Source organism: Kogia breviceps, chromosome 19 (genome assembly GCF_026419965.1).
Source record: "Kogia breviceps isolate mKogBre1 chromosome 19, mKogBre1 haplotype 1, whole genome shotgun sequence".
NCBI classification, from domain to species: domain Eukaryota; kingdom Metazoa; phylum Chordata; class Mammalia; order Artiodactyla; family Physeteridae; genus Kogia; species Kogia breviceps.
In genome coordinates, this window is record NC_081328.1 from 14,555,230 (window position 1) to 14,580,897 (window position 25,668).

At 38.0% G+C, this 25,668-nt stretch overlaps 1 protein-coding gene across 5 annotated transcripts in view; it reads right to left on the bottom strand.

The window, feature by feature from the left end:
• The window catches only part of TAOK1 (TAO kinase 1), a 152,135-nt gene extending 126,698 nt beyond the window's left edge, over positions 1 to 25,437 (bottom strand). For 3 of the 5 annotated variants that reach the window (XR_010838361.1, XM_059046282.2, XM_067022199.1), the window contains exon 1: positions 24,784 to 25,437. The gene's annotated coding sequence lies outside the window, so the exon portion shown is untranslated. The remainder of the gene's footprint in view (positions 1 to 24,783) is intronic. The other 2 variants (XM_067022198.1, XM_067022200.1) reach the window with 2 other exon arrangements.
• Between the last annotated feature and the right edge of the window lie 231 nt (positions 25,438 to 25,668).

Below are 25,668 nucleotides of genomic sequence, written 5' to 3' on the forward strand. Positions count from 1 at the left end.
GACCATACATTAAAAGATATAATTACCTTAGCAAATCATTAACAGTAAGGTATAATAATGCTCCAAGTGCCAATATCCAAATATATACAATAGCTCATGTGGGAAGAGGAACTTCATGTAGATAAAGCATTATTATTTGTCAAGCTTGAACCAACTTGCTTTCATTTGACACAACTAGACAATATGAAAACCAACCAGTAGGGCTTCCCTGGTGGTGCAGTGCTTAAGAATCCTCCTGCCAATGCAGGGGACACAGGTTCGAGCCCTGGTCCGGGAATATACCACATGCCGCGGAGCAACTAAGCCAGTGTGCCACAACTACTGAAGCCTGAGCTCTAGAGCCCACGAGCCACAACTACTGAGCCCACAAGCCACAACTACTGAAGCCCGCACACCTAGAGCCCGTGTGTGCCACCACAACAAGAGAAGCCACCACAATGAGAAGCCCACACACCCCAACAAAGAGTAGCCCCCCACTCACTGCAACTAGAGAAAGCCCACACACAGCAACAAAGAGCCAACACAGTCAAAAATAAATAAATAAATAACTTAATTTTTAAAAAAAACCAAAAACCAACCAGTAAACCAAATTCATTCAATATTTACTAGGCCACTACCAAGTCCCAGGCCCTGTCTTAGATGTGGGAATTCAGAAACGATTAAGTGGGAAGGCAAATATACAAACAACTGAAATTGTACTTAATAAATATTTATTAAATAGTAGAAGATAAGTAAAAGATCACCCTACTTTGAAGAAGCATACCCCTTTTAGAAACTCAATGAGTTCAAATCTGCCTCTCTAAAGTACCAAACAAGGTACTGAATTTAATTCCAAAGAGGGAAACTAAAATCTCGAATCATTTTTTAAAAATTGTACTCAACAGTTTTTATTCAGTTTTTAAAAACTGAAGTTCAGTTGACTAAACAAACAAAAAACACGACAAAAGAACATAAAGAAATTTTTGGAGGTGATGGATACTCTGATTGTGGTAATGGTATCACAGGTGTATGTTTATGTCCAAATTCATCAAAATGTATACACTAAATATGTGAAATTATTTATATATCAATTACACCTCAGTAAAGCTAAATAAAAATAGTGAATATCGGGCTTCCCTGGTGGCGCAGTGGTTGAGAGTCTGCCTGCCAACGCAGGGGACACGGGTTCGTGCCCCAGTCCGGGAGGATCCCACATGCCGCGGAGCGGCTGGGCACATGAGCCATGGGTGCTGAGCCTGTGCGTCCAGAGCTTGTGCTCTACAACGGGAGAGGCCACAACAGTGAGAGGCCCGCATACCGCAAAAAAATAAAATAAAATAAAAATAAAAATAATAGTGAATATCATGGATACTTTCAGTGTATTTTACTACAACACTGATCTTAGTATCCTACCTTTATTTTCACCTGCTTATTTTTATTGTCTATTTAATGTATTATATGTTTTTGTTAGTCACCTGAAATCAAGTAATTTGATATGCATAACTTCAAATGTGCTTTTTTTCATGCACAAAATCAAACGAACATCTTTCAATACCAAGTCAGAGGACAATATTCAAATATTTGAAGTGAGAAAAGCCCCCAAATTACTTTATCTGCGTTAAAATTTATAACTGTACATAATGTTAGAAGGGGTTTTAAACTCAAAGTTTAAACTAGTCTCACCACATCTCCTTTTAATTACCCATAGTATGTTGTATTTGTACCAGTTTGGCACTTAATTATACAGTAACACCAAATATTTTACATCTTCAAAGATTTTCCTTGGTAACTAAAATATTCCTCTTTGAGAATCAAAAGTTTGTATTTGTCCAAAGAAGATATGCAAAAGGCCAATAAGCAAATGAAAAGATGTTCAACATCATTAGCCACTAAGGAAATGGAAATCAAAAGCAAAAAAGGAAGCATTTCATACCCATGAGGATGGCTTACCATTAAAAAAATTAATGAAAAATAACAACTATTGGAATGGATGTGGAGAAAGTGGAACCCTTGTGCATTCAGCCACTGTGGAAAACAGTTTGCAATTCCTCAAAGTTAAACAGAGAATTACTGTATGACCCAGCAATTTCACTTCTAGGTATATACCCATGAGAACTGAAAACAGGTACTTAAAGAAGTACACATATACACAGGTTCACAGCAGCATTATCACAACAACCAAAAGGTAAAAACAGCCCAAATGTTCATTAACAGATGAACAGATAAATTGTGTATACAATTCTGTATACAACAGAATATTACTCACCCATAAAAAGGAATGAAGTACTAAATGTGGATGAACCTCCAAAACATTATGTTAGTGAAAGAAGTCAGATACATATGTTCTATGATTCAATTTATATGAAATACTGAGAATAGGTAAATCTACAGAGACAGAACACAGACTGGTGGTTTTCAGGAGCAGGAAAAGGGGAGAAGAGGGAGCAACTACTTAATGTGTACATGGTTTGCTTCTGGGGTAAGTAAAATACTCTGGAACTTAGAAAGAGGTGGTAGTTGCACAATACTGTGAGTGTACTAAACGCCACTTAATTGCTCACTTTAAATTATTAATTTAATGTTATGTGAATTTCATCTCAATTCTTTTAAACAAATAAATTTATTTATTTATTTGGCTGTATTGGGTCTTCATTTCTGTGTGAGGGCTTTCTCTAGTTGTGGCAAGCAGGGGCCACTCTTCATCGCGGTGTGCGGGCCTCTCACTGTCGCGGCCTCTCTTGTTGCAGAGCACAGGCTCCAGACGCACAGGCTTAGTAGCTGTGGCTCACGGGCCCAGCTGCTCCGCGGCATGTGGGATCTTCCCCGACCAGGGCTCGAACCTGTGTCCCCTGAATTGGCAGGCAGATTCTCAAACACTGTGCCACCAGGGAAGCCCCATCTCAATTTTTTAAAAGTTTGTTTTAACCATCTGGGACAGAAACATTTTCTAACTGTATTAGACTCTTCCATATAGTCGTTTCCCTTTTTTTAAAGAAAAGCATACTGAACATAATTAATATTTTCCTGTTGACTCAGGATCATCACTGTGAATAACTATGACTATATGAGTAAGCATCACCCCTCTTATGTCTTAATTATCTCTGAGCCTCAGTTGTCTCATCTGTGAAATGTCATATTTTAGCTAGATCACAGGATATTGAACAGTTTCAGAGCCACAGATATCTGTGAAAATCCAATTAAGCTACAGATTATCACCATAGAAAAATGCACGTGTGCACATATATACATGGCAAATTACATACAATCTCAGGAAGTTCACAGACCTACTGAACTCACAAAGGCAATTCCCATGGGTTCAGCATTAAGGAGGGGTTAAGAATAACCTAATTAGATATCTCTATGATCCTTTCAATTCTAAATTTCACATTCTACTGCAGTCTAATACACTGGAATAGCCTCAAGATCTACATAGGTTCATGAAGATGTGCTTTTTACTTTGTGTAGTTTTATAAATAGTTGTCCTAGTTCACTGTCAAGCTGTCTACTACGACTGCTAGTTGCTATCCAACACTTAGGAGAACTTAAACTTTAAAAATTCAATTAGATTCTCATAAACATTTAGTCCTATGTATACTATGTTAGGCATCATAAGGGAGAAATAGAAAATAACCACTGTCCCACTAAAGTTAAGACAAGTAATTACAAAAAAAGGAGAATATCTCATTAAGTACTAAACTGGGATACTGATAATGAGCCAAAAAATACTTAGATTAGAACAAGGACAGGGAAAATTCCCTGGCAGTCCAGTGGTTAGGACTCTGCGCTTCCACCGCAGGGGGCATAGGTTCGATCCCTGGCCCAGGAACTAAGATCCCACATGCTGTGTGGTGGGGACAAAAAAAAAAAAGAACAAGGACAGTATAAGCTGGAACAGTTGGGGACAATTTCATGGAAGAACACGTGAATGGACAGGGAGAAAAGGGCAGATGAGATCAGAAGGGCACTCAAGGGACATCATGAACACAGGCAGAGCAGGTGTAATAAAATCTGTGTGCTGAGCAGTAATGGGAAATAAGACTGCACAGATATGGAGGGGCCAATCACAGATAAGCTTAAAATTAAATAATTATCTGCACCAACAAGAAAATAAAGAAAACCTACAGAACAGGAAAAAAATATTTGTGGGCTTCCCTGGTGGCGCAGTGGTTAAGAATCCGCCTGCCAGTGCAGGGGACACGGGCTTGAGCCCTGGTCCGGGAGGATCCCACATGCCACAGGGCAACTGGGCCTGTGCGCCACAACTACTGAGCCTGTACTCCAGAGCCCGTGCTCCTCGACAAGAGAAGCCACCGCAATGAGAAGCCCACGTACCGCAACGAAGAGTAGCCCCCACTCACCGCAACTAGAGAAAGCCACGTACAGCAACAAAGAACCAAAGTAGCCAAAAATAAATAAATAAATTTATTTTTTTAAAATCTGCAAATCATATATCTGATACGGGGTTAATATCCAAACTATATTTTTAAAAACTCGTACAACTCAAGAGCAAGAAAACATACAATCCAATTTAAACATGGGCAGAGGATATGAATAGACATTTTTCCAAAGACGACATACAGATGGCCAAGAGGTTAATTGCTTAATTAACTTGTTACAGCAGCTTTTAACCTGTTGGTTAATTGCTTTAACCAACAGGTTAAAAGCTGCTCAACTTCACTAATCATCAGGGAAATGGAAATCAAAACCACAATAAAGGGCTTCCCTGGTGGCGCAGTGGTTGAGAATCCGCCTGCCGATGCAGGGGACACGGGTTCGTGCCCTGGTCCGGGAAGATCCCACATGCCGCGGAGCAACTAAGCCCGTGAGCCATGGCCGCTGAGCCTGTGCGCCCGGAGCCTGTGCTCTGCAACGGGAGAGGCCACAACAGTGAGAGGCCCGCATACCGCAAAAAAAAAAAAAAAAAAAAAAAAAAAAAAAAAAAACCACAATAAAGTATCACCTCACATCTGTTAAAATGGCTATTACCCAAATGAAAAGAAATATGTTGGCAAGGATATGGAGAAAAGGGAACGCTTGCACACTGTTAGTAGGAATGTAAATTGAGGCAGCCTATGGAAAACAGTACAGAGGTTCTAAAAAATTAAAAACAGAACTACCGTATGATCCAGCAATTCCACTTCTGGGTATTTATCTGAAGAAAATGGAAATACTAAAAGATATATGCATCTCCATGTTCACTGCAACATTTACAACAGCCAAGATAACGGAAACAACCTAACTGTCCATCAACGAATGAATGGATAAAGAAAATGTGCGATACATACATACACACATATATAAAATGGAGTATTATTCAGCCATAAAAAGAGAAGAAAATCCTGTCATTTGCAACAACAGGGATGGACCCTAAGTGAAATAAATCAGACAGAGAAAGACAAATACCATGTGATCTCACTTATACGTGGAATGGGGGTATGGGGGGGAGCTCTAGATACAGATAACAGATTGGCAGTTGTGAGAGGCAGGGGCTGTGGGTGGATAAAATGGGTGAAGTGGGTCAAAAGGTACAAACTTTCAGTTATAAAACAAATGTCATAGGGATGTAATGTACAGCAGGGTGACTGTAGTTAATAACACTGTACTGCATACTTGAAAGTTGCTAAGAGAGTAGATGTTAAAAGTTTTCATTACAAGAAAAACCATCTGTAACTATGTATGGTGACAACTGTTAACTAGAATTACTGCAGTGATGATTTCACAATACATACAGCTATCACATCATGTTGTACACCTGATACTAGTATGTCAATTATACCTCAATTTTAAAAAGGACAGAGACTTCCCTGGTGGTCCAGTGGTTAAGAATCCGCCTTCCAATGCAGGGGATGCAAGTTAGATCCCTGGTCAGGGAACTAAGATCCCACATGCCACAGGGCAACTAAGCCCACATACCACAACTACTGAGTCCACACGCCACAACTAGAGAGCCCACTCGCCACAAAAAAAGATCCCGCCTGCCACAACTAAGACCCGACGCAGGCAAATAAATAAATAAATATTTTTTAAAATAAATGAAAAATAAAAAAAATTAAAAAGGACATATTTGCAAAAATAATCTATGGTAAAGAAGTCAAAACAGATGTGGGAGGAGTGGTTACTGAAGGGAAAGAGACAAGAGGGAAGCTTCTGTAATGTTAGAAACTTTTATAGCTTAGTCTGAACGGTAGATACATTTGTAAAAGTTAATTGTACACTTTACTGTTTGTATATTTTACCACAATTGAAAAAAAGGACACACAGTTGCCAAATAATACAGCAGCTTTATAGCTTTGAACAGGTAGCCAAAAAGTGGTGTGTTAGGAGATAAATCTTAACAGTAATATGTAAGAGGAACTAAAATGAGAGAGAAAAAGACAGCCTTTTAAGTAACTTAGAATTAAGGTAATCATACTAGCTAACACTTATAGAACACAACATGCCAGGTACTGTTCTAAGAGCTTTACATATAATAATGCATCTAATCTTCTTAACAACGCTATGTGACAGGTATTATTATTATCCCCATTTTACCAATGATGAAGCCAAGGCCCGGGTTAAGTAGTCACATAATGAGAGTATCTGTGAAAAAAATCTTTCTTTTTCACCACTCACACTACATATATACCCATGAATATACAACAAAACAAAAATCAAAACAAACTAAAAAATGGCAATCTCAACCTACCAACAAAAACAGGGACTAAAACAGTGCTTTACCAGGGATGGAGAGCATTCAGCAGCAACATGTCTTTTCCCCATCCTGTAACTTAAAAGTCAGTACCATCCTCTCACCAATTTCAGTCAGCATTTCCACCTGACTATAAACCTCACTCAGCAAGGACTCCATTTGCATAATCAACCTTCTATCCCTTACTCCTAAAATAAGGCTTAAAAAAAAAAAAAAAAGGAAGCTTCTCACAACACTGTTAAAGATCCCTGGAAAAGGGAACAAAGGGTTAAACATATTTCAAAGGAAGAAACCCCATGACTTCACAATCTGTTGGATGAATATAGGTGAGGAGAGAAATTAAAAGAATCAAAACAATCCCAGTTTCTAGCTGCAAGACTTTAGAAAGGTTATTAACAGAAATAAAAATAAATGTCCATAAAAGACTTGTACACAAATATTCACAGCAGTTTTACTCATAAAAGTCAAACACTGGGGGCTTCCCTGGTGGCGCAGTGGTTGAGAGTCCGCCTGCTGATGCAGGGCACGCGGGTTCGTGCCCCGGTCTGGGAAGATCCCACATGCCGCTGAGCCTGGGCCCGTGAGCCGTGGCTGCTGAGCCTGCACGTCTGGAGCCTGTGCTCCGCAACGGGAGAGGCCACAGCGGTGAGAGGCCCGCGTACCGCAAAAAAAAAAAAAAAAAAAAAAAAAAAAAAAAAAAAAAAGTCAAAAACTGGAAAAGATTCAAATATCATTCAAGTGAATTAATAAATAAATTATGGTATATCCAAACTCAGGAATATTACTAAGGAACAGAAGAAATGAACTGCTGATACATGCAACAAAATGGATAAATATCACAGACATTATGCCAAGAGAAAGAAGCCAAGCACAAAACCACATATTGTGTGATTCCATTTCTACGAAACTGTAGGAAAGACAAATCTAAGTCATAGTAACAGAAATCACATCACTGGCTGCCTAAGAATAAGAGTGGAGTGAGACTGATTGCTAGGGAATTTTCAGATGAAATAAAAATGTTCTTCATCTTCACTAGGTTGATGGTTACAGCCATTGATCTCTACGCTAAAAATGTGTGAATTTTACTGCAAGTAAATTATACCCTGGTAAAGTAAGCTGACTTTAAAAAAAAGTGTTATTAGCATTGAAACAGGTGTAAACAAGAGGAACCTTTTGTGAAACTGGATGAAAAAAATAAGTTCATTTTAGATGTGTTGAACCTGATGTGCCTATAAATATCCAAGAAGTATAAGACATCTCAGATAGGCAGTTGGGTATATAGGATGGGGATGGGACAGGCACTGGAAATAGGAGAGAGAGAAAGAGGAACAGAGAGAGAAAAAAACGTATCAAGTGCTGAGACATCTACAGGTAGGGGCAGTCAGAAAGAAGAACCAGTAAAACAAAATTTTTAAGAAGGAAGGAAATAATAAATAGTGTTAAGTATTACAAAGAAGAAGAGGCATAAAGAACCACACATGAATTTATTCTTGTGAATTCTAAACCTGTCTTTTATGAACACTTTTTTTCTAACACTTAACATAGTGTTTTGCAAACAGAGAGAGAGTCTCCCTCTCTGAGAGTCAAAGTCCTGCTCACTGAAAATCTACCTAATAAACAAATTGATGTTTTAGGCACTTCAGATTAAAAAAGAAAACAGGGTCAGGACTGACATCACAAGTAAATTTATGCTCTCAGAAACTTCTTTTCATATGTTTTTGGACACACTAAATGACTAAGAGAATACTAATAACATTTATATATCCTATATTAGCTATGCACACCATGCAGTTAATTTGCTAACTATGTATTTTTCTTTTTTCTCTTTTTTTTTTTTGGCCGCGCCTTGTGGCACGTGGGATCTTAGTTCCCCAGGCAGGGATGGAACCCACGCCCCCTGCAGTGGAACCTCAGAGTCTTAATCACTGGACAGCAAGGAAAATCCCATCTTTTTGTACCTTCTGAATTTTACATCATGTATTGTTATAACTTATTGTAAACAATTTAACTTTTTTCCATTATTTGAGGACTTTTTGATTTTTAAGGCAAAAGTTGATTTTCCAAAGGCCAACCATGGTCCCAGGATGCAAGGACAGCTTGGATGATGGAAATGCTTTGACTAACTTATTTTTCACAGACCTTGCCCACTACAGAGAGCTTTAGCTCTGCCCATTAACTTCATGTTGAAGTACTGTCAGCCTCTCAAATATAAGGCCTTTCCTTCAGATGGAGGTAAGAAGACAGTTTTACAGATCAGATTTACTTGTTTCCTTTAATCTTTCCTAAGGTTTTCTTACAAAACTCCCTACTCCTGACACAGCCTTCTTATTGACTTTTCTATTCCCAACAGCCAGACTCCCTCTTATTCTAATTACCAACATCCCCATGACTAGCAATTCACATACCTGAAAGGAAATTCTCACTAAGAAAGGGTAGTAATAGAGAGATAAATCACATACACTAGAATTTCATGTACAAAGAACTGATGAAAGATTCTCACACTCAAAAAATTAGAGGAGGGCTTCCCTGGTGGAGCAGTGGTTAAGAATCTGCCTGCCAATGCAGGAGACACGGGTTCAAGCCCTGGTCTGGGAAGATCCCACATGCCGTGGAGCAACTAAGCCCGTGCACCACAACTACTGAGCCTGCGGTCTAGAGCCTTCGAGCCACAGCTACTGAAGCCTAAACCCATGCTCTGCAACAAGAGAAGCCACCGCAATAAGAGAAGCCACTGCAATGAGAAGCCCGTGCACCGCGACAAAGAGTGGACCCCGATTGCCGCAACGAGAGGATGTCCGCGCACAGCAACGAAGACCCAACGCAGCCAAAAATAAATAAATAAATAAAATTTTTTAAAAAATTAGAGAACAGGTTAAGTAGAGCAATATAGGCAGAAATCAGACAGAAGGCGGTAAAAAACAGAATAAATGAATAACCAACAGCAGCTTCTAATCTGTGAATCTTTAAAATGCAATTAAATAGTCTACACTTGTGAAATTTCAGAAAAATCTTGGAGGAAAAGATGTTATTTACAAAAATAATACCACTGTTAATTCATTTAAGCCTAATTAACAAGTTGAATTAACAATATTTGATTTATTATTCAATCAAAGAGGTTTTGGTTTTTTTTCCCTCCCTCTACCCTACTGCCAAGAAGGTTCTACTCAACCAAATAGAGTACAACTAGCTCAGGCTTTACATACATTCCTGGCTCCACCACTTACTGGCTATGTGATCTTAAGTTATTTAACCTCATGAGCATCAGTTTCCCGTCTATAAAATGCAACTGCCATCTACCTTCCAGGGATGTTGTAAAAAATTGAAATAAAAAATATATCTTAAAATACATATCTTGAATAGTACCTGGCACACAGTAAATGCTCAATAAATGGTGGCTCTTGTTACTACTAAAATTCTTACCAAAATTTCAACATTATTCACTTTTTAAATGACTAAATAAGCTGTAAATCAAAACGACATATATTTACCATAGCTGAAATAGTTCAGTTCTCCCCTTCAAGACATACTGCACTTTCTTACCCTCTCTGTGAAATCTCTTAAGACCAAATGACTTGCTCTGGCCAATCAATGATAAGCCAAAACAACATGACCCTCTTCTAGGTAGACACTTTAAGAACCAATGAGTTATTATCAACAGTCTCCTTCCCATTGCCACAGAGATCATGGAACCATGTGATGGAGCCTCCATCAGTCTGACACCCTACATAGTGAGAACAAACAGAATCCCCCACAAACCCACACTATACATATATCATGTCAAGCAAAAAAAATGTTTGTCCTGGGGATTCCCTGGTGGCACAGTGGTTGGGAGTCCGCCTGCCGATGCAGGGGACGCAGGTTCGTGCCCTGGTCCGGGAGGATCCTGCATGCCGTGGAGAGGCTGGGCCCGTGGGCCATGGCCACTGGGCCTGCACGTCTGGAGCCTGTGCTCCGCGACGGGAGAGGCCACAGCGGTGAGAGGCCCACGTACTGCAAAACAAAAACAAAAACAAAAAAAAACAAATGTTTGTCCTATTAAAAGTCACTGAAATCTTTGAACTGCTTGTTACCACTAGATAACCTGGTCTCTCCTGACCAAAAGCCAAAGATCATTCTTTTCCTTGTTCTCTTGAAAAACAGAGTCATTCTCAACATATCCTGTCCCCTACCTCTAGTAAACCCTTGATTCAATCAATATTTCCACCTTAGTCTCTCTAAAATCCATCATGTCAGCTCTACTCCTTATTTAGACTTCTCTAATAACCTTATAACCAAACTCCCTACGTGTAATTTTTGCCCACCTATTCTCCACAACTCCAGAGTAATCTTTTTAAAACACAAATCTGATCATACCACACTCCTGCTTTTATATGATTTTCACATCAAATAGGAGCACAGCAAAAATGGCCCTTCAAGAAATATAACAGATGCTAGAAATGTTCCATATGCAGCTGTGCACAGTGGCTACATGAGTATATACATCTGCAAAAATTCAACAAGCTTACACTTAATATATATACACTTTGCTGCATTAATTATGCCTCAGTTAAACAGTTAAAATGATATGGCCCCCAGAGGGCAGACAGCAGGAGCAAGAAGAACTACCTGCAGACTGTGGAACAAAAACCACATTCACAGAAAGACAGACAAGATGAAAAGGCAGGGGGCTATGTACCAGATGAAGGAACAAGATAAAACCCCAGAAAAACAACGAAATGAAGTGGACACAGGCAACCTTCCAGAAAAAAAATTCAGAATAATGATAGTGAAGATAATCCAGGACCTCGGAAAAAGAATGGAGGCAAAGATCGAGAAGATGCAAGAAATGTTTAACAAAGACCTAGAAGAATTAAAGAACAAACAAACAGAGATGAACAATACAATAACTGAAATGAAATCTATACTAGAAGGAATCAATAGCAGAATAACTGAGGCAGAAGAACTGATAAGTGACCTGGAAGACAGAATGGTGGAATTCACTGCTGCGGAACAGAAAAAAGAATGAAAAGAAATGAAGACAGCCTAAGAGACCTCTGGGACAACATTAAACACAACAACATTCACATTATAGGAGTCCCAGAAGGACAAGAGAGAGAGAAAGGACCTAAGAAAATATTTGAAGAGATTATAGTCAAAAACTTCCCTAACATGGGAAACGAAATAGCCACCCAAGTCCAGGAAGCACAGAGAGTCCCATACAGGATAAACCCAAGGAGAAACACGCCAAGACACATAGTAATCAAACTGGCAAAAATTAAAGACAAAGAAAAATTATTGAAAGCAGCAAAAGAAAAACGACAAATAACATACAAGGGAACTCCCATAAGGTTAACAGCTGATTTCTCAGCAGAAACTCTACAGGCCAGAAAGGAGTGGCATGATATACTTAAAGTGATGAAAGGGAAGAACCTACAACCAAGATTACTCTACCGGCAAGGATCTCATTCAGATTCGATGGAGAAATCGAAAGCTTTACAGACAAGCAAAAGCTAAGAGAATTCAGCACCACCAAACCAGCTCTACAACAAATGCTAAAGGAACTTCTCTAAGTGGGAAACACAAGAGAAGAAAAGGACATACAAAAACAAACCCAAAACAATTAAGAAAATGGTCATAGGAACATACATATTGATAATTACCTTAAATGTGAACGGATTAAATGCTCCAACCAAAAGACACAGGCTCGCTGAATGGATACAACAACAAGACCCATATATATATGCTGTCTATAAGAGACCCACTTCAGACCTAGGGACACATACAGACTGAAAGTGAGGGGATGGAAAAAGATATTCCATACAAATGGAAATCAAAAGAAAGCTGGACTAGCAATACTCATATCAGATAACATCGACTTTAAAATAAAGAATGTTAAACGAGACAAGGAAGGACACTACATAATGATCAAGGGATCGATCCAAGAAGAAGATATAACAATTATAAATATATATGCACCCAACATAGGAGCACCTCAATACATAAGGCAACTGCACAGCTAAAACAGAGGAAATCGACAGTAACACAACAATAGTGGGGGACTTTAACACCTCATTTACACAAATGGACAGATCATCCAAAATGAAAATAAATAAGGAAACAGAAGCTTTAAATGACACAACAGACCAGATAGATTTAATTGATATTTACAGGACATTCCATCCAGAAACAGCAGATTATACTTTCTTCTCAAGTGTGCACAGAACATTCTCTAGGATCACATCTTGGGGTCACAAATCAAGCCACAATAAATTTAAGAAAATTGAAATCGTATCAAGCATCTTTTCTGACCACAACGCTATGAGGTTAGAAATGAATTACAGGGAAAATAACGTAAAATTCACAAACACATGGAGGCTAAACAATACGTTACTAAATAACCAAGAAATCAAAGAGGAAACCAAAAAATACCTAGAGACAAATGACAATGAAAACACGATGATCCAAAACCTATGGGATGCAGCAAAAGCAGTTCTAAGAGGGAAGTTTATAGCTATACAAGCCTACCTCAAGAAACAAGAAAAATCTCAAATAAACAATCTAAACTTAGACCTAAAGGAACGAGACAAAGAAGAACAAACAAAACCCAAAGTTAGCAGAGGAAAGAAATCATAAAGATCAGAGCAGAAATAAATAAAATAGAAACAAAGAAAACAATAGCAAGGATCAATAAAACTAAAAGCTGGTTCTTTGAGAAGATATAGAAAATTGACAAACCATTAGCCAGACTCATCAAGAGAAAGAGGGAGAGGACTCAAATCAATACAATCAGAAATGAAAAAGGAGAAGTTACAAGAGACACCGCAGAAATACAAAGCATCCTAAGAGACTACTACAAGCAACTCTATGCCAATAAAATGGACAACCTGGAAGAAATGGACAAATTCTTAGAAAGGTGTAACCTTCCAAGACTGAACCAGGAAGAAATAAAAATTATGAACAGACCAATCACACGTCACGAAATTGCAACTGTGATTAAAAATTTTCCAACAAACAAAAGTCCTGGACCAGATGGCTTCACAGGTGAATTCTATCAAACATTTAGAGAAGAGCTAACACCCATCCTTCTCAAACTCTTCCAAAAAAACTGCAGAGGAAGGAACACTACCAAACTCATTCTATGAGGTCACCATCACCCTGATACCAAAACCAGACAAAGATACTACAAAAAAAAGAAAATTACAGACCAATATCACTGATGAATATAGATGCAAAAATCCTCAGCAAAATACTAGCAAACAGAATCCAACAACACATTAAAAGGATCATATACCATGATCAAGTGGGATTTATCCCAGGGATGCAAAGATTCTTCAATATACGCAAATCAATCAATGTGATACACCATATTAACAAACTGAAGAAGAAAAACCATACGATCATCTCAATAGATGCAGAAAAAGCTTCTGACAAAATTCAACACCCATTTATGATAAAAACTCTCCAGGAAGTGGGCAGAGAGGAAACCTACCTCAACATAATAAAGGCCATATATGACAAACCCAGAGCAAACATCATTCTCAATGGTGAAAAACTGAAAGCATTTCCTCTAAGATCAGGAACAAGACAAGGATATCCACTCTCACCATTATTATTCAACATAGTTCTGGAAGTCCTAGCCATGGCAATCAGAAAAGAAAAAGAAATAAAAGGAATACAAACTGGAAAAGAAGAAGTAAAACTGTCACTGTTTGCAGATGACATGATACTATACATAGAGAATCCTAAAGATGCCACCAGAAAACTACTAGAGATAATCAATGAATTTGGTAAAGTTGCAGGATACAAAATTAATGCACAGAAATCTCTTGCATTCCTATACACTTAATAATGAAAAATCTGAAAGAGAAATTAAGGAGACACTCCCATTTACCACTGCAACAAAAAGAAAAAAATACCTCGGAATAAACCTAACTAGGGACACAAAAGACCTGTATGCAGAAAACTATAAGACACTGATGAAAGAAATTAAAGATGATACCAACAGATGGAGAGATATACCATGTTCTTGGATTGGAAGAATCAATATTGTGAACATGACTATACTACCCAAAGCAATCTACAGATTCAATGCAATCCCTATCAAATTACCAATGGCATTTTTTACGGAACTAGAACCAAAAATCTTAAAATTTGTATGGAGACACAAAAGACCCCGAACAGCCAAAGCAGTCTTGAGGGAAAAAAATGGAATGGGAGGAATCACACTCTCTGACTTCAGACTATACTACAAAGCTACAGTAATCAAGACAATATGGTACTGGCACAAAAACATAGATCAATGGAACAAGACAGAAAGCCCAGAGAAACCCACACACCTATGGTCAACTAATCTATGACAAAGGAGGCAAGGATATACAATGGAGAAAAGACAGTCACTTCAATAAATGGTGCTGGGAAAACTGGACAGCTACATGTAAAAGAATGAAATTAGAACACTCCCTAACACCATACACAAAAATAAACTCAAAATGGATTAGAGACCTAAATATGAGACTGGACACTATAAAACTCTTAGAGGAAAACACAGGAAGAATACTCTTTGACATAAATCACAGCAAGATCTTTTTTGATCCACCTCCTACAGTAATGGAAATAAAAACAAAAGTAAACAAATGGGACCTAATGAAACTTAAAAGCTTTTGCACAGCAAAGGAAACCATAAACAAGACGAAAAGACAACCCTCAGAATGGGAGAAAATATTTGCACATGAATCAATGGACAAAGAATTAATCTCCAAAATACATAAACAGCTCATGCAGCTCAATATTAAAGAGACAAACAACCCAATCCAAAAATGGGCAGAAGACCAAAATAGACATTTCTCCAAAGAAGACATACAGATGGCCAAGAAGCACATGAAAAGCTGCTCAACATCACTAATTATTAGAGAAATGCAAATCAAAACTACAATGAGGTATTACCTCATACCAGTTAGAATGGGCATCATCAGAAAATCTACAAACAACAAATGCTGGAGAGGCTGTGGAGAAAAGGGAACCCTCTTGCACTGTTGATGGGAATGTAAATTGATACAGCTACTATGGAGAACAGTATGGAGGTTCCTTAAAAAAACAGAAAATTGAATTACCATATGATCCAGCAATCCCACTCCTGGGCATATAACCAGAGAAAACCATAATTGAAAAAGACACATGCACCCCAACGTTAACTGCAGCACTATTTACAATAGCCAGGTCATGGAAGCAACCTAAACGCCCACTGACAGATGAATGGATAAAGAAGACGTGGTACATACATACAATGGAATATTACTCAACCATAAAGAAGAATGAAATTGGGTCATTTGTAGAGATGTGGAATGATCTAGAGACCGTCACAGAGAGAAGTAAGTCAAAAAGAGAAAAACAAATATCGTATATTAACGCATATATGTGGAACCTAGAAATATGGTACAGATGAACTGGTTTGCAGGGCAGAAATTGAGACACAGATGTAGAGAACAAACGTATGGACACCCAGGGGGGAAAGAGGTGGGGTGGTGGGGGGGGTGATGAATTGGGAGATTGGGATTGACGTGTACACACTGATCTGTATAAAACTGATAATAAGGACCTGCTGTATAAAAAAATAAATAAAATTAAATTTTAAAAAATATATATGGTCCTAAAGTAGTTTTTCAGCTTCATTTTACTGAATTTCCATCCCAAACCACATAAATAGCCTATAGCCACTAACTGTTACTAATTACATTCTTAGACATTGATCTTTCATGCTTTCAGGTATATAATTCCCTTTCCACTCCTACTTTTCTTCCAGATCTATATAAAATTGCACTCCCTTAGGGGTCATTCCACCTAAACATCTCTTGACTTTACTTCACTTGTCTGATGACAGCTCTTTGTACCTTAGTATTCAGTACACCAGTGAGTCTCAATAAAAGGTGATTTTACTCCCCAGGGGACTTTTGGCAATGTCTGGAGACATTTTTAATTGTCACAACTGGGGAGAGGGAGTGCTTCTGGCATCTAATGGGTAAAGGCCAGGGATGCTTCAAAATATCTTATAATACACAGCACAAATCCACACAACAATGAATTATCCTACCTAAAATGTCAATACTGCCATGTTTGAGAAACTTTGCATTGCATTATTGTATAGTGTATTTATTTGCAAGTCCATATCCCTGCTAAACTGAAAAAACAGGAGAGATTAAGTCTTACTCATTTCTGTATCCCAGCACAGTATCTAGCAAATAGCAGTCAAAAATGTATAATAGGGCTTCCCTGGTGGCGCAGTGGTTGAGAGTTCGCCTGCCGATGCAGGGGACGTGGGTTCGTGCCCTGGTCCGGGAGGATCCCACATGCCGCGGAGCGGCTGGGCCCGTGAGCCATGGCCGCTGGGCCTGCGCGTCCGGAGCCTGTGCTCCGCGGCGGAAGAGGTCACAACAGTGAGAGGCCCGCACACCGGAAAAAAAAAAAGTATAATAAATAGATGTGTCATTACTGAACCTATTTTGATAAGCACAGTGCCTAGAATGCAGCACTCAAAAGATACATGATAAGTACATGTGTTATTACTGAATCTTATTTTGATATTAAAGCTATGTAGCATACTGGTTAAACTGGTAGTCTTTAAATTCAAATTCCATCAATCACTATTTTGATTTGGTGTTTTCATAGTACATACCAACAGATCATAAATTATAACCTATGTATCTGAAAGTGTTAAACTGAAACTGATTTCTGTATTAAGCTTAAACCAAATATGAGTAAACCAAATAGCTTAATGACTATACTTCAAAAGGATTTAACAAAGAACACTTTAAAAAAAAAAAAAAAAGTTTTAATCTCATATCACAATGCCACGTGAATGAGATAAAGTAGAATAATAGATACTAAAATTTGGGATACCATTTCACCTAATATTAATCCAATATAATTCATGTTAAATAAACAGAATGGTGGTGTACCTTTATTAATTGTCAAAAACAATTAGACAGTTTTTGTATTATTTAATAAACATTTCGTACGTGAAAAGCAGAACCATTATATTGTTAATGACTGGATTTACCACCTCAAAGATAATCATAAAACACATTTTCAATGTTTGCTTACTGTATCCATTTCACCATTCCTCCCCTAATATATTCCATGCCATCTCCAGGAAGGTTGAAAGAAAATGTGTATTTACAAGGCTCTTAAATTAACCAGATGCCTTGTTAAATTTAGTTGTTTAGAGTAAACAGACTGTAAAGTGTTAGGAGACTAAGTCTCCAACTTAAATTTTTGAGAGAATGATATATTATTAATACATCTACATTTCAAATCTGATAAATAAAAATGAAAGTTCTTTATTTGATTCCTACTTAAAGTTCTCAAAACATTTAACTTCCAACATAGGTTCATTCTTGTTAACTGAAAAAGAAATTGCAAAAAAATCACATTTGGTCTTCCTTAAAGACACAGAATCTAATTCACTTCTGATACTGAAACTACTAAATGCAAAAAGAAAACAAAAAAACAAATTTTAAAAAGCCCACCACCCTTATCATTTATTTGATTATTAAATAATAAACAACACCTATTTCATATGTATTCAATCAGAGAAAGAAAAAAATTCATTTGGTAACAATGCATTATTTAGGATTTTGCTATAATATTTACTACAGGAATAAACTCTCTTGTCAAACTTATTCTTCTAATTTATCAAATTATCTAATACATATTACAAAAACAAAATTTGTGTATCAATATTTTTGTTTTCCCCTAAAACCATGCTATCCTTGAACGTAGTGGACCTCTCCAACCAGTTTACCATATATTTGTATGCATATGCATAATCAGCTCACTCAAAATGTCACATAAACAAAGAAATATACAAATTCTATACCTTCTATTGCTAGCATTCAAGTTTCTCTACTACAGAACATTTCTTTTCTAAATAGAAAATTTTCACATCTTTTCCTTAAAATCTTTTTACTCTTGATTTAAGTTTTATGGCATTATTTCATAGAACTGAACTTTCACACATAATACACAAAAACATTTTTTCAGTATCTAAACTAAAGATAAAAGGATCTTTTCATTACGGTATTTTCAAATTACTTGTGCTTCTCTGGGTAATGGAAAAACTATCATCACTAACAAGCACATATGTCAAAGTAAAGAATCTGAAAGTGAGCACATTATACTGCACCCCCAGGACTCAGAACCCTTGAATTGTAAGAAACAAACCAAGTGAAATACTGTACTCCTATAATGTGATGTTCCCTATAAAAAACATCACAATCATAATCTACCATTTACACAGCATGAGCTTACTTAAACGCAGTATATTAAATACTGTAACACATACTATACAGAGTGCAACAGTGAAGAATAAAGTTTCCTTATCAAGTACCATTATAGGTTAATAAGTAATTTTATTCATTACAATCAAAGATATGGATGCTTTTGACAAAGAGACAAGCTTTTCCAATTCTGAGTGACACTAAATTCCCGAGTGTAAAAAAGGAAAAACCTTGACCTTGTTTAGTAACGCTGTTTATCAACTTTTTCTAAAACCTTTCTCAGCTTCTGTGGAAATAAACTGGAAAAAATCAATCCAAAATACAAACTAGAGACTCGTTAACTACCACCATAAGTGAACTAAAAACATCAACCAAAATATAAGGATATCATTAGATGTAATGCACTGAAGCACACTGAAATTTTTTTAAAATACTTAATATACTTATTTAATACATTTAAAAAGCCACATAATAAACCTTATTAAAATATATATTGCAATAGTTCAAAATTAAATCTACATATGACTCAAATAAAAATAAAAGATATTTTCTTATTATGCTCCAATCTTTTTTAAAAATAAATCCCGCAATTCATGAGAAATTGCCCTCACATACATAAGACATGACATTAGACATTAATTAGCATGTGATAACATGCTCCCCAATATAAAAACCTCAGAAGTTATCATCATACCCAAAACTGCTGGTATCCTGCCCAGGACCTATCAGTACCCCAGAAGCTTTGAGACCCAGGAAAGGTAAATATGTGCAACATAACTAACAAATAGACTAGAGACTAGAATCAGGAGAGACTGAAAGGAGAATTGCTGAAAGAAAAAGAAAAACCAAGCACATTCATACTTCAGAAATATGCGGTTAGAAGTAAAAAGCGTGAGTTCAAAAAGAAACTTCAAAAAAATTTATCTGTGTACCCAGAACACATAAAAATAAAGGCAAAAAAGTTTCCCATTACAATGCTCACCCTTACTTACACAACACACTCTGCTATTTCCCATTATTTTTTATTTAAAAAAATTGGTGTTGTGACCCTGTAAAATTGAATTGACAAGTCACTAATGGGTCACAGCCTAAAGTTTGAAAAGCACTGACTTAAAGGAACTGACAACCACAGGAAGATCCTTGCTTTCCTCTGAATACCTAGTTTGAGAAAACTATTTAGGAAGTGGAAAAAGTGAGAAGACAGAATTCCTCCAGGGCAGGGACCAAACCTTACTGGCACGTAATCATCACTTAACGTTTGCTGAATTAATATACTGTGGAATATAAAGCACTTTCAAGATGAGACATACCTACAAAACATACCTTAAAAAAAGGCTTAGGAGAACATGAGTACTTTGGATTCCCTCAAAGCCAGGGATGGTGAAAAGAGTTCCAGGAAGTAGAAGTATGATACCAAAAGACTTAAATAAATAAAGTACCAAAGGGGAAGGAAATTTTGTTCTTTAGGACAGGTTTTACATCCAGCAAAGGAAAAAGAAAATCTCTTATAGAACTACAAAGTAGTCCGTTTCAGGTACAAAAGTCTGTAAGCTACCCTTGGTTAGAAATTCGAACCATTTCTTTAAAAAATATACGTTGAGCTCCAAATGTATAAATCCAACTTCAAATCAAAATTATGGAATGTAATTCATTCTTAAATATTAGACTCACTACCTTCATTTGTAAACATTTATTAAGTGGCTAATATGTGACAGCCAACAACATACTGGATGCTTACTATGTATCAAGCAATACGTTAAGTACTTAACAAGGGTTATCCCATTTAAACCTAGCAACCTTATAAAGTAGGCATTATTTTCATTTTATAGACAGGGAAAGTGAGGCTTAAAAATGTTACATAAATAAATTACACAGCTAATAAATGGTAAAATTAAGATATATTAAGTGACAGTTGTATTACTGGTGGCTGCAGATCCGAATATTTTGTTCCATTCCAGTATCTGTTGTTTTTCTCAGAAACTAAACTTTGCATGTCTTTCTAAATGAAATAATTCATCTACTTCTGAATCTGCACAACACAATCATATTGAATAATTTTATCAAAAAGAAAAATCAGCCCCTTCTCAGCTTTAAAGGTAAGTTAGAGGCCAATTAAATGTAGTTATGCTTATATAACAATGTCACTGCTACTGGCATTTTTAACAGGCTATTTATTAATTATGCAAAGTACCTAGTAACCTGTACTTTTATTAACTTTATTTACATGCCACATAAATTTTTTATATTGTGAAAAACCTTTCCACCGTTTACGGGCCACTTAGTTTTGTCACTAGGTAAGAAAATGCAGCCTTAAACTGTATTTCAGAACAAAAAGTCTGCTTCTAGCACAAACAGAAGAGACTGATATAGAAATAATTGTTACCAAATGTTGAAAGAACATCCCAATTGAAAGTAATTGTTTCTAGCCCCTCCACACAACATTTAAATTCATGTAGATTTTTTAAGAAAGTATGAAACACTTTAATGATAATAAATATCAATTTTTATCATTAAAATTAAAATATTTTAATCCAATATAACAGAATGAATAGAGGTTTGTATCTTTTACACTTACATTTTTAGAATTTGAAATCTTGAAGAATATAAAAAAATAATCCAGCCATGAACAAGTACAGAAACCTAAAGACAGACGAACATACATTGGCACTCTGTTTAATGGAACAATCTCAATTTTATCCAAGACTTAACTACAGAATTGACACTTTTTAGAAGAGATGCATTCATATATGATCCTGAACTGAAGAGCAGCCCTTAACTTACACATACAAAAAAAGCTCCTAATTTCTAAAAGGTTAAAGCAGTATGAGTACAATTATTACAACCGACTACTGATAACCAAAAAGATATACAGAGGAGAAATAAAATGATTTTAATATACAGAGCAGTCAAATGAAAAACAATTTCTTCATTTGAATAACAGATTAATCTCAAATCTAATTTCAATGCCAACAGTTGGCCCCCTAGATAACTTCTGCATTTACTAAGTATTCATATCTACTAAGTACCAGCAAATTCTTAAAATAAATTACACTTTTTATGGTTAGTTAACAGTAGTCAGTCCTAGTATTCTGTAAGTAATCAGTTTCTTTCTTACTAGTGGGAAGGCATCATAGCATGGGACCAAATATCATGTATATACCTTGATATAAAGAAAACTTGTTTTATATTAACATGGTCAGTTAACTGCCACATCTACAGTTCTCCCAAAATATATACTACAGAAAATACAATAATTATTTTCTATTCAGTTCACTCATACTTTTGGTCCTGTTTATTGCTGTATTTCTTTAAAACCTCTCAGTTTAAATCTGTTTGAGAAACTATCCTTTAATTTGGAAGGAAATTTAGTTACTGTCAAGATAATCCTAGACTATACAAAGCCTTTAAACCAATTGATTCTTAGAAATTCTTCCATCTATAAAACATGAGAATTATAACCAAATTAACAAATCAGATATCAGAATGCCAAAAATTAAGTCACTAAGAGGGAATTCAGAGAATCAGTTGTGAAAGAACAGGAAGTGACGTACACTGCCATTTTGTAGATAACTATTTAGAAACCCAAGAGGTACCATATAATCTGGAATCAATTAACTCAGACTAACAGGTCTTAGTTTCTCTTTCTGACAGTGGCATCAGAACTCACCTGCAATAACCCGCAGGCAGTTCTTCCTTAATAATGAATTTATCTAATTGGTCATGAACATAGTTTTACCACCTTTAACATAATTCCTACCAACTACTGAAAAGGGTTTCTGCATAACTGTTCTAAAGAGTACCTCTTAGTTCTAGTATGCTGATATATATAGCAAGTAGTTTACCTATATCCAGTGTACATCCTTAAGTTTTGTAGCCCTTATTGATAAATCCCCTCTGCCTTCACCTTTTGAAGACAAAAACGTCACTTTTTACTGATCAGTATGCTTGGGTTTATACATGCTAGTGTATATGAATTAATTATCAACAAGCCATAACACAGGAATTAGACTTTACCTCACAATTTGCCAAAAGGGGAAAACTACACACCACAACATGCAGCTTTGTGCCATGAAATAGATTCAAATGAGAAGTGCTATTTAAGTTAAACTGAGTTCAGATAAAAATCAAAAGAGAATAAAGTAAGGAGAATTCCATTTGCTGAGGAAAGATTTAACATACCATTAACGTGTCTCCTGATATCAAAATCATGAAATAAGATGACAGACACTAAATTAATGCTTAACACTACTACTACTAACATCTTTAAATACCCGTCTTAAAACAGGTTTCAAAATGCAACAAACACACCAAAAAAGCTCTGATGGACAATGTAATACGTAGATGGCATTTAGAAGTATTTAAAAACAAGTCACCCACTAAGTAGAGCTTAAACACCAAATACAACTTGCTAGTAAAATGTCAAGACATGATCTCTGTAGTTAGTTTAGTCATCTTCATCACTTTGTATAAAAGTTATTTAATTATATGAATATTCATGTACGGAACATTTTGAAATCACTTCTTCAGTAACTCTAAATACTTAAAGAAAAAAGTATCAACTGTAGATTTCAAGACTACTCTGGTCACAAGAACTTGGCAACACACTTCCCGAATGTTAATTTTTTAAAAAATTTATTTCTACTCTACTAAACAAAACCAACAAGTACTACTGTAAACCAGATAAGATGATTTGTTTTAAACAAATATGACATGAAGCAAAAGTGGAATAACGACTTACTGACTACAGAATATAGATCCTATCACAATATCATTAGGCAAATTAATCGTTATTAATTTTTATTACATTAAGAAACAAGGCGTTTTCAACAGAAAAGTTTGTAGCCTAATCATTTTCGGAAAATTCAAATTTCAATGTATACAAAATAGTATTAACCCTAAAAATCCACAGCTCAGGGAGAAGGAATGTCCATTAGACAGCCTGTCTGTATACAATAATCTTTAATAATTCTTCAAGAACTACGAAAGTCATAGGAAGAAAAAAAAAAGAGGGAAATGAGGGAGTACAAAATTATTTTATTTTAATCCTAACGAAAACCCAATATGCTCACACACAAAAAAAGTCAACCCAGTGTTTTGAAAAGAGAGAGACATCAAAACTGTTTCTAACATGGCAGGGTCTCTCTTGAGAGACCGTACCCCCCAACAGTAACAGACATGCTTCCCAGGGACAGATCTCAGGGGAAGAGTATTAAACCAGTACCATTATCGATTTAAAACCAAAAGAAAAGGGGTAACCTTTCTAAGGGAAGCGCCATTACTTCCCTCTCTTGCTCCCCCTCCCTTCAGTGTATACACGGGCCTATGTATGAAGAAACTGCCTTGGACTTCTGCAGCACTGCAGTAGACTAAAGAATGGGGAAGGGTAGGGGGAAAGAAACGCTTCCATCACCCCTAGAGAAGAGGGGTATAGATTTCCCGAGCGAGGAGGGAGGGTGGGAATCCACCCAGTAGACTACCCAGAGCAGTCTCCCTTCCCAAGAATTCAGACACTACAAAGGAGGAGAGGGAGGAGCAGAGGAATCAGAAGGGAAAGGGACCTCGCGCCTTTAAATCGGGGTGCACATCAACCCAGTCTCCCTAGGAGGGCCACACCTTCCTCGAGACATCCTTTTCTACCACCCCTTCCGGTAACCCTCAGGAAAGAGGAATGTAATTGCTCTTGCCCCTCAAAACTGGAGGGCGCCCAGCTCACCAGCTTCTTCACCCCACCCACAGAATCACAGACCCTCCTTGTCTCCCTCCCCCACCCCACCCCCACATCCCTTCTTCCGCGCAGCGGCCAAAGTGGGCCGAATTTCCCCGCCCCCTCCATGTCTCCCTTTCCCAAGGCAGAGGTGCCCTTACCCTTTCGCCGACAGGTCTGGGGCGGAGTAGGCAGCCGCAGCCCCCTGCAGCGCTTAGGTAGCCGCTACGCTGGAGGGCGAGGAGTGAGGAGGAGGGGGCCAGGCGACAGACCGCCGCCCCCCCCCCGGAGCCCCAGCAGCCGCCCAGCCCAAGCTCTGCGACAAGGGGCGGGGGGGGGGGGGGGCGAAGGGACGACCGGGGTCGAGGAGGCGCCCTCAGCGCTTGGACTCAGCTAAGATGGCGCGGGGAAGTGCCGGGAGCCGCCGCCGCCGCCTCGGGGGAACCGGCCCGGGCCTCGGCCGCCTCCTGTCCTCACACAGCCGAGGCCCTCTCGGTCCCCCGCCGCGGCCCCTCGGCGGGCGGGCCCACGCACAGCCCTCAGCCACCACCACCCCTGGGAAGGGGGCGCTCACAAAGGGAAGAGAGGCCCCGGGCCGGCCGGCCGGCGGGGCGGGGTCCCCAGGGGCTGGAGGCCTCAGAGGTTCGCGGGTGCCTCGCGCTCTCGGCCCGCGAAGGGCGCAGGCAAGCAGGACCCCTCCTCTCTCCTTAGGCAGGCGGCGGCACCGACTCACTCTCTTTGCCACCTTCCCTCTCTCTCTCCGAGCCCTGAAGCCACAAACCCGGCCGCTGCCCAGATTCCCCCCCCTTCCCAGACACCACTCCCCTCCTCCCGACAGTCATCCCAGTCTCCAATCTCGCGAGATTTCCCGCCTGACAGGCTCGACCCTGCGCGAGAAAAGACTGCGTACCCGTGCACGCCCTCACGGGAGCGCGCGAGTGCTTACACTGGGCGGAGTCTCCAGAGTGGCCAAGAGTTATATCCTCTGTTTAGTCGGGCCTCGCTCACCTGGCGGAGCCCTTCTGCCACGTGGGCGTCAGGTACAT